This window comes from Cicer arietinum, chromosome 6, assembly GCF_000331145.2.
Source record: "Cicer arietinum cultivar CDC Frontier isolate Library 1 chromosome 6, Cicar.CDCFrontier_v2.0, whole genome shotgun sequence".
NCBI classification, from domain to species: Eukaryota; Viridiplantae; Streptophyta; class Magnoliopsida; order Fabales; family Fabaceae; genus Cicer; species Cicer arietinum.
The window spans coordinates 38055873-38070101 of record NC_021165.2 but is presented as its reverse complement, the minus strand read 5'-3'; positions in this window follow the sequence as shown (position 1 = coordinate 38070101).

Genomic DNA, 14229 nt, shown 5'->3' with positions numbered 1-14229 from the left:
TTTTTATGAAGACAAAGACCAAGGAAAGTGATCAAGTTGCAAGCTCATAAAGAAGTCAAACAATCAAAGTCAACTATAATCAAATATGCTAGAAGTATTATATGATGCAATCTAATATCAATATATTTCAAATGCACATGAAAATATTTCATTTTAGCATATGCATTTAAAGAATTTTCGAAGTGTCAAAATACATGAACAATTTTTGAAAATCAAGTTTTTGACAAAAATCAATGTTGTACTTGAATACAACATGTTGTAGTAGTCGAATACATACTCAAGTCAGTAGCTAAAATTAAATATTTGTCTTCAACTACGAGATAGTGTATTCGAATACAAGTGTTAAGTCAATAGCTAAAACTAGACTTTTGTATTCGACTATGAGATAGTGTATTCGAATACGAGACACTGTATTCGAATACAAGTGCTAAGTCGGTAGCTAAAATTGCTCATTTGTATTCAACTACAACATGGTGTAGCCGAATACAAAAACAAGTCAGTGGCAAAATTCACTCATCTGTATTCGAATACAAGCTTCAAAATTCAAATAAAAATGAACGTTACAAAGAGGTGTATTCGACTACACTCTTGCTGTAGCCAAATACAACTGTGAAACAATGCAATTTTTCAGTTCAGATTCAACCTAGATCATTGCATATGTTCATCAAATCTCTAGAAACGATTGCCACTGATCTGAATTCATGTCCAAGGAATATAAATACTTCATAGATTCAGACTTAACGACTTACTCTTTTTCAATATCTTAACATCAATCTTAGAACAACTTTAAACAAACTTTCTGAAATATTTTGATTTATTCAAAGTCTTACTTTCATATTTCAAGTACAGATTTTACATTGTCATATAATTGAGAAAGGTTTTTTATTGTACTTGAAATTATATTAGATTGCTATCGTTTTACTCAATTCTTATACACTATTGATCTTAGTCAAAGTCATTATTGTAAACCATTCAAGTTTTTTTGTAAATTAAGGAAAGTAGTGTTACGTCTTCAAGTGTTGTAAACTAAGATATAATGGTGTGATATCTTGTGGTGATTGTTAGGAGTTTGTAACAGATGTCCTAGCGTGGGACTTATACTTATTCTAACAATAATAGAAAATCTTTTGTGGTATGCAACAAAACTGAATGTATCCTTGGTTGTAAGGGGAGCCAGGATAATATTGTTGTATTCTTTATTTTTCTACCATTTACTTTTTACCATACACTATCCTAATCAAAAAAATTATCCACTAAGTCTCTAAAAACTAGAAAATTTCTAAACACCTAATTCACTTTCCCTCTTAGGTGTGCCTCGTTTCTTACAATTGGTATCAGAGCAGGTTCCGGTAATTTGTTCCTCGATCCTTATTCATGGCTTCCGCAGAACCAGTTTTTAGAGATAGTAGTAGTAGCAATAAACCACCTTGCTTCGTGGAGAACACTGTGACTTTTGGAAGATACGCATGCAGGCATATCTTGAGGCACAAGGAGATGATATTTGGCATGCAGTAGAAAATTGTCCCAATGTTCCAAAAACAGTCATCAACAATAAAGAAAAAAACAAAGATAAAAGCCTTATGGATACATGATGACAAAAAGAAAGTTTTGTTTGAAAAGAAGGCCAAAAATATGTTACAATCCGCACTTGGAATGGATGAATTCTTTCGCGTGTCTCATTGCAAAACTGCCAAAGAAATCTGAGATACTCTTGAAGTAACTCATGAAGGAACTATTGAGGTAAAATGTTCTAAACTCAATACATTATCTCAAGAATACGAATTGTTTCGAATGCAGCCTGAAGAATCTATTCTGGACATGCAGAAAAGATTTTCCCATCAGACCAACCACTTGACGGCGCTTGGCAAAATCTTCACTAATGATGAATTGAACCTTAAAGTTCTAAGATCATTAACAAGGGCTTGGCAACCTAAGGTAAGGGCAATTTCTGAAAAGAAAAGCTTATCAAAGATGTCTCTTTCTGCACTTTTCGGAAAACTTCAAGAACATGAAATTGAACTTGGAAGACTAGAACAGAATAAACGTCAAGAAAAGAAGCCAAAGAGCATTGCCTTAAAAGCGGAATCAAAAGAGAAAATCGATGATGAGAATTTAGATGAGGATGAGAATATCACCTCCCTTGTAAAGAGATTTGGTAAGCTCCTTCAAAATGAAAAAACTTATAAATTTGGAAAGAAAAACTTTCAGGGAGAAGGATTTATCCACTTCGAATCAAAACTTCACTTATTTTGAGTGTGGCAAGCAAGGGCACATAAAAACGGAGTGCCCAAATATTAAGAAAAGTGCTCACAAGAAGAAAGAATCCAAAAATCCCTATATAGCATGGGAGTACAATAAAGTCAGCTCATCCTCGGATTCGGAAAGTGACGAATGTGCAAATGTTGCTTTGGTGGTGTCATTCCAATCCGACGAAGAAGAAAAGGTTAGTAACATATATTCTTCTCATAATAATGATATTAGTAGTGAATTAATTATTTGAGTGTAATGATGCTCAAAATGCAATAAAAGAATTACTTATGGAATGTAAAAATTTGTACAAAATAGTGTCAACTCAAAAGAAAAAAAATTCATCTCTTGAAGAGAAAATTGGCACTATGGAAAAAAATTATGAAAAATTAAAACAGAATTTTACATGCAATAAGTGTGATTTTCTTTCTTTTAAAATTGTCCAATTAAATAAATTCATTGAAAGATATGAAAAAGGACAAGTTGGATTGAAAAATGTTTTTAATATGCATAGATATTCCAATGAAAAGAGTGGTCTTGGTTATTCAAAGTTTGATAAACCAAGTATTAATAAAACCATCTTTATTAAGGCAAGTGATCAATCCAACAAAGAGAAAGTTATAACTATGCAAAAAGATCATTACTACTATAAGAAGAACTTTGTCCAAATGAAATCTCATATACCTACATATAGAAGTAAATCTACTCCTACATGCTTTTATTGTGGTCAAAATGGCCACACACCTAATGCTTGTCATTTTAAGAAATTTGGTGTTCCAAATGGGCGTTATGCGTGGATCAAGAAAGATACTAATATAAGGTTTTGATACTTTGTAAGTCACTTCTCTTCAAAATCTAAAATCTTTTCTTTATATTTTGATACAATTGATTCTTTGATGTTTATGTGCTTTCTAAATATGTATATGTGCTCTAAATAGTGCTTTTTGTGTGTGAAAATTCGGCTTTAAAACAAAAATTCTGATATCGTAACCGAATACACATTGTTTGTATTCGAATATATGTTTCTAGAAAATCATGTATTCGAATACAACCTGTGTGTAATGGAATACATATTCACCATTTTCCCTATATATAAGTTTTTTCACGTTTTAATTTAGTTTTTACACGGTTTCAGAATATGGACACCTCCATCAACAACCGATTTCAAACCATGGAGACCACCATTGCCCAAAACCATGAAACTTTGTTGCATGAATTCAATGGCCTATCCGTCAAAATTGACCACCTTAACCTCTCATCGGATGATGATATGTAGTTCGATACTGAAATTGAATTTGATGTAGTTTGTCTGTCTTTAAATGCTTTATGTTGATTTCGGTTGTAACTCTATGACTATGGTTTTTGCATTGTGATGTAAAACTTGAACATGTTTTAATTTCAATTATATAATGTTTTTATTTCCCTACCTTGTGTGATGTTTTTATTCCCTATATTTATTTTATGGTTGGTATTTTGTTCATTGTTTTTCCTTCTTTTTGATCATGTCAAAAGGGGGAGAAAATTGGTATATTATTGTTGTTAAAGAATTTGTAGGTCTTCAAAAAATTTCAAAACATGATAGCATGAACTCAAGCTCAAAAGGGGAGTAAGAATATATTACGGGGGAGAAAAATTCTAACAATCAAACGCATTGAAGTCTCACCAACAACAAGATTTTGTCATAATAAAAAAGGGGGGAGAATGTAAAATACTTATGTTTTTTATGAAGACAAAGATCAAGGAAAGTGATCAAGTTGCAAGCTCAAAAAAACAAATCAAACAATCAAAGTCAACTACGGTCAAATATGCTAGAAGTCTTATAATGTAAAGGTACATGATGCAATCTAATATTAATATATTTCAAATGCACATGAGAACCTTTCATTTTAGCATATACATCAAAAGAATTTTTGAAGTGTCAAAATGCATGAACAATGTTCGAGTATCAAGTTTTTGACAAAAATCAATGTTGTAGCCGAATACAGACTACAGTCAGTAGCTAAAAGTGAATATTTGTATTCAACTACGAGATAGTGTATTTGAATATGAGACAGTGTATTCGAATGCAAGTGCTAAGTCAGTAGCTAAAACTAGACTTTTGTATTCGACTATGAGATAGAGTATTCGAATACGAGATAGTGTATTCAAATACAAGTGTTAAGTTGGTAGCTAAAACAACACATTTTTATTCAACTACATGGTGTAGCCGAATAGAAAAACAAGTTAGTGGCAAAATTTGTAAAATACATGTTTTTGATGAACACAAAGACCAACGATTATGATCATGGCAACAAGCTCAAAAAGAAGTTCAAATATCTTCAATGATAAGCCTTAAATCCAAACATATTAGATGTTTTAATATAAAGGTAAATGATACAACCAATACCTCAAATACATGAGAACCATTCATATTTACATATGCATATAAAGTATTTTCAAAAGTCAAAATTATACTAACAAAGTCTTAAAACTAATATTTTTGACAAAATACAAAGGTGTATTCGAATAAAGCATAGTATATTCGAATACAGATGTTAAGTCAGAAGCAAAAGCTTCACATCTGTATTCGACTACAACCTGCTGTAGTCGAATACACATGACAAGTCAGTAGCTAAACTTTCGAATTTGTATTCAACTACGACCTGCTGTAGTCGAATACAAAGCAAGTCAATGGAAAAAATCATGAATCTGTATTCAACTATATGAAAGATGTATTCGAATACAAGGTGCAAATTTTGAATAAATCTAAACGTTACAAAGAAGTGTATTCGAATACATACATCCTGTATTTGAATACAACTGGAAGCAATACAATTTTTCAGATCTGAAATGGTTCTAGATCATTGTATTTGTTCATCAAACCTCTTGAATCAATGGCCACGAATCTGAAGAGATGTTTATGGATTATAAATACACCATAACTTCAGATCAAACAATAGACAATCCTTGAATCAAACCTTGAACAACTTTGAACAAAATTCTGATTTTTTACAAAGTACTTGCATTTCATTTTCATATCATTCAGAAAGGTTCTCAAAGTACTTGAAGTATTATTGGATTGAAATCATTATACCTCTCTTATATCCTTATTTCAAATCATATTATATCACTTGTAAAAGAAAGTAATACTTTCTTAAAGTAGCTTAATCTAAGATAGTGGCGTGATATCTTAGAAGTATTGTTAGAAGTTTGTAGTAGAAATCCCAAGGGGAGGGTTGTACATTTTCTGACAATAAGTGGATTAACCTCTTGTGGTGTGCAAGAGGACTAGATGTACCATTGGTCATAAAGGGAACTATGATAATTCTATTGTGTTCATTTAATTACTGTCATTTACCTATTATCAGTTACTATCTTAAAAACAAAAAGTTCAATCACCATATCACTGAAAACAAGAAAATCTCGTAACACCTAATCCCTCCCCCCTCTTAGGCGTACATTTGTACTTACAATTGGCATCAGAGCAGGTTCAGATAACTTACTCCTCGATCATTACTTATGGCTTCCGCACAACCTGTTTTTAGAGACGGTGACAGTAGTAACAAACCACCATGCTTCATTGGAGAATACTATGACTTTTGGAAGATACGTATGCAAGCGTATCTTGAAGCACAAAGAGACGACATATGGGATGCAGTTGAAAATGGCCCTCACATTCCAACAATAGTCATCAACAACAAAGATGAAATAAAGATAAAAAATTCTTGGACTGATGATCATAAAAGAAAAGTGTTGTTCAACAAGAAGGCTAAAAATATGCTACAATCAGCACTAGGAATGGATGAGTTTTTCCGTATATTCCATTGCAAAACAGCCAAAGAAATATGGGATACATTGGAAGTAACTCATGAAGGCACCATTGAGGTAAAAATATCTAAACTAAATACATTATCTCAAGAATACGAATAATTTTGAATGCTGCCCGGAGAATCTATCTTAGACTTACAGAAAAGGTTCTCCCACTTAACCAACCATTTGTCGGCTCTTCGAAAGACCTTCACCAATGATGAACTAAATCTAAAAGTATTAAGATCATTAACAAGGGCTTGGCAACCAAAGGTAATAACAATCTCCGAAATGAAAAGTCTATCCAAAATGTCTTTTTCTGCATTATTTGGAAAACTTCAAGAACACGAAATCGAACTTGAAAGGTTAGAACAAAATGAAAGTCAAGAAAAGAAAACCAAAAACATTGCTCTAAAGACCGAATCAAGAGAACAAATCAAAGACAAAAATTAAGATGAAGATGAAAACATTACTCTCCTTGTTAAGAAATTTGATAAGTTTCTTAAAAATGACAGAACTTTCAAAAAGAAAAGTTTCAGAAAGAAAGATAGCTCTACTTCAAATCAAAACTTCACTTGCTTTTAATGCGGGAAGCAAGGACACATCAAGGAAGATTGTCCAAACCTTATTAAGAAAAATGCCAACAAAAGGAAATACTTCAAGAAGGCATACATAGCTTGGGAAGACAACGAAGTGAGTTCATCTTCAAAAATAGAAAGTGAAGAATGCGCTAATGTTGCATTGATGGCATCGCATCAATTAGATGACGAAGAAGAGGTTAGTAACATAGACTCCCCTCATCATGATAAAACTAATAGTGATTTGATTATAGAATATAATGATGCTTAAAACGCCATTAAGGAACTACTTATTGAATGTAAAAATTTGTTCAAACTAGTGTCAACACAAAAGAGACAAATCTCAAGTCTTCAAGAAAAAGCTGACATTATGGAAAAGAATTCTGAAAAACTAAAATAGAATTTTACATGCAATAAATGTGATTCCCTCTCCTTCAATATTGTTCAATTAAATAGAGTAATTGAACGATACGAAAAGGGACAAATAGGATTGGAAAATGTTTTAAATATGCAAAGATACTCAAACGACAAAAGTGGTCTTGGATACTCAAAATTTGATAAACCAAGCTTAAATAAGACCATTTTTGTTAAAGCAAATCATCAATCCAATCAAGAAAAGATTATAATTATGGAAAAGGATCATAATTACAAAGAGAAAAAATTTCAAAGTAAATTTCATACACATGCTATTAAAAATAGATTTACTCCTACCTGTTCTTATTGTGGTCTCAAGGGTCACATACCTAATGCCTGCCACGTTAGAAACATTAGTGTTCCAAAAGGGAATTACGTGTAGGTAAAGAAAGGTACTAACCATCAAGGACCCAAAGCACATTGGGTACCTAATAAAATATGATTTTAATGTTGCAGGTATGCACACAAAGTACCTCAAATATGTGGTACTTAGGTAGTGGATGCTCTAAACATATGACGGGTGATATAACAAAATTTTCAACCTTGACTCTTGAATCAAAGGTATATGTGGTCTATGGAGACAACAACAAAGGAAAAATTTTAGGCATTGGAAAAGTCGGTACAGCCCAATCCCCCTCGATTGAAGATGTATTATATGTTGAAGGTCTAAAACACAATCTCATAAGCATTAGTCAACTTTGTGATAAAGGATACAAGATAGCCTTCAACAAAGATGAATGTATCATCCAAAATGAAGCTACAAATGAAATTCAATTTATCAGTAAGCGTTTCAAAAACATCTTTATACTTAATCTTGACGATTTATCCTTAAAAATGAAATGTCTTTTGGTAAGCGACAATAATGATGAATGGTTGTGGCATAAGAGAATTGCACATATTCACATGGATCATTTAAAAAAATTGGTCAAGCATGATCTTGTTGTAGGCTTACCAAAAATGAAATTTATAAAGGATAAATTGTGTGACGCTTGTCAAAAAGGTAAGCAAACAAAGAATTCTTTCAAACCTAAAAATGTTATTTCAACTTCAAGACCACTTCAATTAATACATATGGGTTTGTTTGGTCCATGTGGAACCAAAAGTCTTGGTGTAAACTCATATGGACTAATGATTGTTGATGACTACTCAAGGTTCACTTGGACCTTATTTTTGGCAAGTAAAAATGAATCTTTTAAAGCATTTAAGAAGTATGCCAAGCTAGTCCAAAATGAACAATCAGCCAAAATTGTATCAATTAGAAGTGATCATGGAGGAGAATTTAAAAATACCTCATTCGAAGAATTTTGTGAAGAAAATGGAATTTTCCACAATTTTTCTACACCTAGAACACCACAACAAAATGTGGTTGTTGAGAGAAAGAACAGATCTTTGGTAGAACTCGCAAGGACTATGCTAAGCGACTCAAGCCTACCAAAATATTTTTGGGCAGATGTTGTAAACACAGCATGCTATGTTTCCAACTGAGTAATCATTCGACCGATTCTTAAGAAAACTCTGTATGAACTCTACAAAGGAAGAAAGCCCAATATCTCTCACTTCCACCTGGCTTTGAAGACTCCAAAAATCCCTCACATGTTTTCAAATTTAAAAAGGCTCTTTATGGTCTAAAACAAGCTCCAAGAGGATTTGAAAAAGGGAAAGTCGATAAGACATTATTTGTTAAAAGAAATAATGGTCACACATTATTGGTCCAAATCTACGTTGATGATATAATATTCGGATCAACAAACAATGACATATGTGAAGAATTCTCTTTAATAATGCAAGGAGAATTTGAAATGTCCATGATGGTAAAATTAAACTATTTTCTTGGCCTTCACATCAAGCAACTCGAGCACAGCATCTTCATAAATTAGGCAAAGTATTGCAAAGAATTACTCAAAAGATTTGAAATGGAAAACTGCAAGGAAAGTGCGACTCCAATGGGTTCCGAAACCTATGTTGATAAAGATGAATCAGGTATTTCAATCGACATATCAAAATATCGAGGTATTATTGGATCTTTATTATATCTAATGGCCAGTTGGCCAGATATTATGTTTAGTGTCTGTTTGTGTGCAAGATTTTAGGCGGATCCTAAAGAATCACATCTTGTAGCAGTAAAAAGAATTATGAAATATTTGAAAGGAACAACCAATGTAGGCATATGGTATCCAAAGGGTAGCATATGTAGTCTAGTTGGATATTCTGATTCAGATTATGCAGGATGCAAAACTGATCGTAAAAGCACTTGTCATATCTTAGGTAATGCATTAGTATCATGGTCTTGTGAAAAGCAAGCTTGTGTTTCCCTTAGCACTGCTGAAGCTGAATACATAGCAGTAGGAAGTTGTTGTGCACAGATTATCTGGCTCAAACAACAATTATATGATTATGGACTTGACCTCGGATGCATTCCACTAAAATGTGACAACATCAGTGCAATCAATATTTCAAAGAATCCAATCATGCACTCTCGGACTAAACACATCGATATACGTCATCATTTTCTGCAAGATTATGTGCTCAAAGGAAATGTTGAAGTAACGTTTGTGGATACACACAATCAATTAGCTGACATCTTCACAAAACCTTTACCTAAAGACTCATTTTACAAAATACACAGAGAGCTTGGCATTTTACATGAAAACGGTCTTTAAACTTGCAAGGTATAATTTGTCATCTCTCTTCAAAATTTCATCTTAAGTTGTTAGAATAAAATTCTTCGATGTTTATTGGTTCTTAATATATGAATATGTGCTTTACATGATGAAATTTATGTGAAAACAATTAGTTTTTAAGCCAAAATTCGAAGATGTAGCCGAATACACAATGACTGTATTCGAATACATAATTTTCCAGAAATTCTTGTATTCGAATACAACCTCTGTGTAGTCGAATACACGTTCTTAGAACAATTTGTATTCGAATACAACAGGAATGTAGTCGAATACACCTTCGCGTTTTTGCCCAAATATAAAAGTTGTTTCACATTTTAGGGTTATTTTTACAATTGGTATTTGAATACAAAGTCGTAGCCGTCATTCTCTCCTCCAAAAATCTCGTCAATCCTCCTTCCAACAAGTTACCCATTCAAACCATCTTGCAAACAAGATCAATCTTTACTCATTTCTTTAATTCGAAATCAGATTTCTCAAATCTGTCAAAAATTTCTTCTCAAACCCATTTTTCACCAAACTGTCAAAACTTCCTTTCTCAACATGGACGCACACAAACGAGGACCAAGAACCAAGCATGTAGCAGTGGGTCCCTCAAGAAAGCGAACAAAGAATCCAAACATCACAGATTTATCCCGGCTTCTACATACACCAGAAGAAATCGACCGGTTTCGCACACTCTACTTTGACAAGAGACTCATCATTCTAAAATATGGTACTTTGAGTTGCTCAAAGTCCAACATGTTGAAGAATTTATTGGTTACAAAGGTCTTGTCTATCCTGATTTAGTTAGGGTCTTTTATTGTAATCTCACCTAAGATGGAAATGTGCTAGTATCTCGAGTCAAGGGTAAAACCATTCGGTTAACCACCAAAACCATTGGCGAAATCTTGAACATTCCCTTTGAAGGACAAAAACTTTGTCCCAACAACTTGTGTGAATGGGCTGGTATTTCTAAATATGATGCTTATGGTTCCCTATGTCGGTATGACAAACGCACTATGGAGCAAAAGAGGACTCAAGATGGTTCAAAATATGTGCAGCAACGGTATGGAGTTAGGAATCTTACCGTTGACTATCGCCTTCTGCACTATTTTCTAAGTTGCATTTTGGTTCCAAAGGCTGACAATTACTCCCAAATTTTGGAGTTTGAATTACATATCATGTACTTTATGTATGAATGATGTCCACTAAACTGGGCATACTTTGTTAAATCAGTAATATTTGTGTCAAAAGAAGCAATTGGGTTACCATATGCTAAAGAAGTTTCTCGGATTTTGGAACATTTTGGGGTGGACTTCTTTGAAGAAGTCATGTATACACCCACAAGGACAACCTCCTGGACTTGGGCGTTCTGCCTAGCATGAGAATAGTCGGGAATGAGCAGCTTCAATCATATGTGCGTAAAGGTGACCTTGGTCAAACATCTGATGCTGCTCAAGAGGACACTGTTGGCCCCTCAAATGTTGTTGCCCAAGATGATGAAAACGACGAGGAAATAGCCTCTAATGATGATTGTATCTCCAATCACATGATCATGAACAAACTTGACTCTTTCCAAACCTTCATCCAAACCCAATTCCAAAATTTGACCACTTCTATCGACACTCGCTTCCACAACATCGAAACTACTATTGCTCGCAACCATGACGCATTATCTCAGGACATGAGTAGTTTATCTGACAAGATTGATCATCTTCACATTCCAACGAATTTTGACTAGTTCGATGCTAGAAGTATATTTGTTATTGTTTGTTTGTGTAATATTTCGATGCTAGGATTTTAATTATTGTAGTTAGGTTGTGTATCAATTAATATTAACAATATTCAAACTCGCTTACCATTTATGTCTTTATGATGTACTTAATTGAACATGACTCCATGCTTCATTATGTCATTCTCTTTTGTTTACAATATGTGCTACTTTTCCCTTTATTCGTGTTTATATGCTTGGAATTGTAAGTTTCTATATTTTTCCTTCTTTTTGATCATGTCAAAAGGGGGAGAAAATTTGGTACTGTTGTTTCTTTAAAAACCTTTGTAGGTCTTCAAACAAGTTTTCAATTTGGTCACATACATTCAAGATCAATGGGGGAGTACGCATACATTACGGGGGAGCAATGTTAGAATGATACAATCTCTCCAAAACAACAAACATTTTGTCATAATCAAAAAGGGGGACAATATAAAATACATGTTTTTGATGAAGACAAAGACCAACGATTATGATCAAGGCAACAAGTTCAAAAAGAAGTTCAAATATCTCCATTGATAAGCCTTAAATCGAAGCATATTAGATGTTTTAATATAAAGGTAAATGATACAACCAATACCTCAAATACATGAGAACCATTCATATTTACATATGCATATAAAGTGTTTTCAAAAGTCAAAATTATACTAACAAAGTCTTAAAACTAATATTTTTGACAAAATACAAAGGTGTATTCGAATACAACATAGTGTATTCGAATACAGATGCTAAGTCAGAAGCAAAAGCTTCACATCTGTATTCGACTACGACCTGCTGTAATTGAATACACAGGACAAGTCAGTAGCTAAACTTTCGAATTTGTATTCGACTACGACCTGCTGTAGTCGAATACAAAGCAAGTCAATGGCAAAAATCACGAATCTGTATTCGACTACATAAAAGATGTATTCGAATACAAGGTTCAAATTTTGAATAAATATGAACGTTACAAAGAGGTGTATTCTAATAAATACATCCTGTATTCGAATACAACTAGAAGCAATACAATTTTTCAGATCTGAAATGGTTCTAGATCATTGTATTTGTTCATCAAACCTCTTGAATCAATGGCCACGAATTTGAAGAGATGTTTATGGAATATAAATACACCATAACTTCATATCAAACAATAGACAATCCTTGATTCAAACATTGAACAACTTTGAACAAAATTCTGATTTTTTACAAAGTACTTGCATTTCATTTTCATATCATTCAGAAAGGTTCTCAAAGTACTTGAAGTATTATTGGATTGAAATTATTATACCTCTCTTATATCCTTATTCCAAATCATATTATATCACTTGTAAAGAAAGTAATACTTTCTTAAAGTAGCTTAATCTAAGATAGTGGTGTGCTATCTTAGAAGTATTGTTAGAAGTTTGTAGGAGAAATCCCAGGGTGGGAGTTGTACATTTTTTTACAGTAAGTGGATTAATCTCTTGTGTTCATTTAATTACTGCCATTTACTTATTATCAGTTACTATCTTAAAACAAAAACAAAAAATTCAATCACCATATCACTAAAAACAAAAAAATCTCCTAACACCTAATTCACCCCCCCCCCCCTCTTAGGCGTACATCTGTACTTACAAAATTCACTCATTTGTATTCGAATACAAGAATGTGTATTCGAATACAAGATTCAAAATTCAAATAAAAACAAACGTTACAAAGAGGTGTATTCGACTACACTCCTGCTGTAGCCGAATACAACTGCGAAACAATGCAATTTTTCATTTCAGATTCAACCTGGATCATTACATATGTTCATCAAACCTCTATGAACGATTGCCACTTGAAGTGATGTCTAAGGAGTATAAATACTTCATAACTTCAGACTTAACAACTTACTCTTTTTCAATATCATAACATCAATCTTAGAACAACTTTGAACAAATTTCTGAAATATTTCGATTTATTTAAAGGCATACTTTCATATTTCAACTACAGATTTTACAAAGTTGTCATATTATTGAGAAAGGTTCTCCATTGTACTTGAAATTATATTAGACTGTTATCATTGTACTCAATTGTTATACACTCTTGATCTCAGTCAAAGTCATTAGTGTATATCATTCAAGTTATTTTGTAAATTGAGGAAAATAGTGTTCTTTCTTCAAGTGTTGTAAACTAAGATAGTGGTGTGCTATCTTAGGGTGATTTTTAGGAGTTTGTAACAGAGGTCTTAGGGTGAGACTTGTACTTATTCTAACAATAGTGGAAAGTCTCATGTGGTGTGTGATCTGTCGTCGCACACGGGTCAAATACAATTGATAAAATGTAAGTAGAGGTAATAACTCGAATCGTTTCGCAAGGACTTCTGATATAATAATAATAACCAAATTGAAAGTTGAAATTAAAAAGGGATTTTTTAGATTTTTGATTTAATAGATGAGCAAAACAATTAATCCACTTATTCGAGTTTCAGACCTATCACAAATTCTATCAATCAGTTTAATTTCTAATTTGTGATTGTATTCTTATTAGACTATAGAATTGATCAAACAAGTGTAATCAATTCTATGTGAATTTGGTTTCTTTGATTGGATTAAGCATCACAGTCATCAAAATATTACAATTAACGATCAAACGTCGTAAAATAATAGTTCAATTAAATTAGAAACCAAAACCAAATTCTTTCAAATAAATTTAATTGATCCTATTGAAATTCAGTTTAATCAATATAATCAAATAAACAAGAATAGAATCATGAATCGAAATTTACAGTGTAATCTGAATCTCAAGGTGTAATCTAAAACTTTGAACTCGT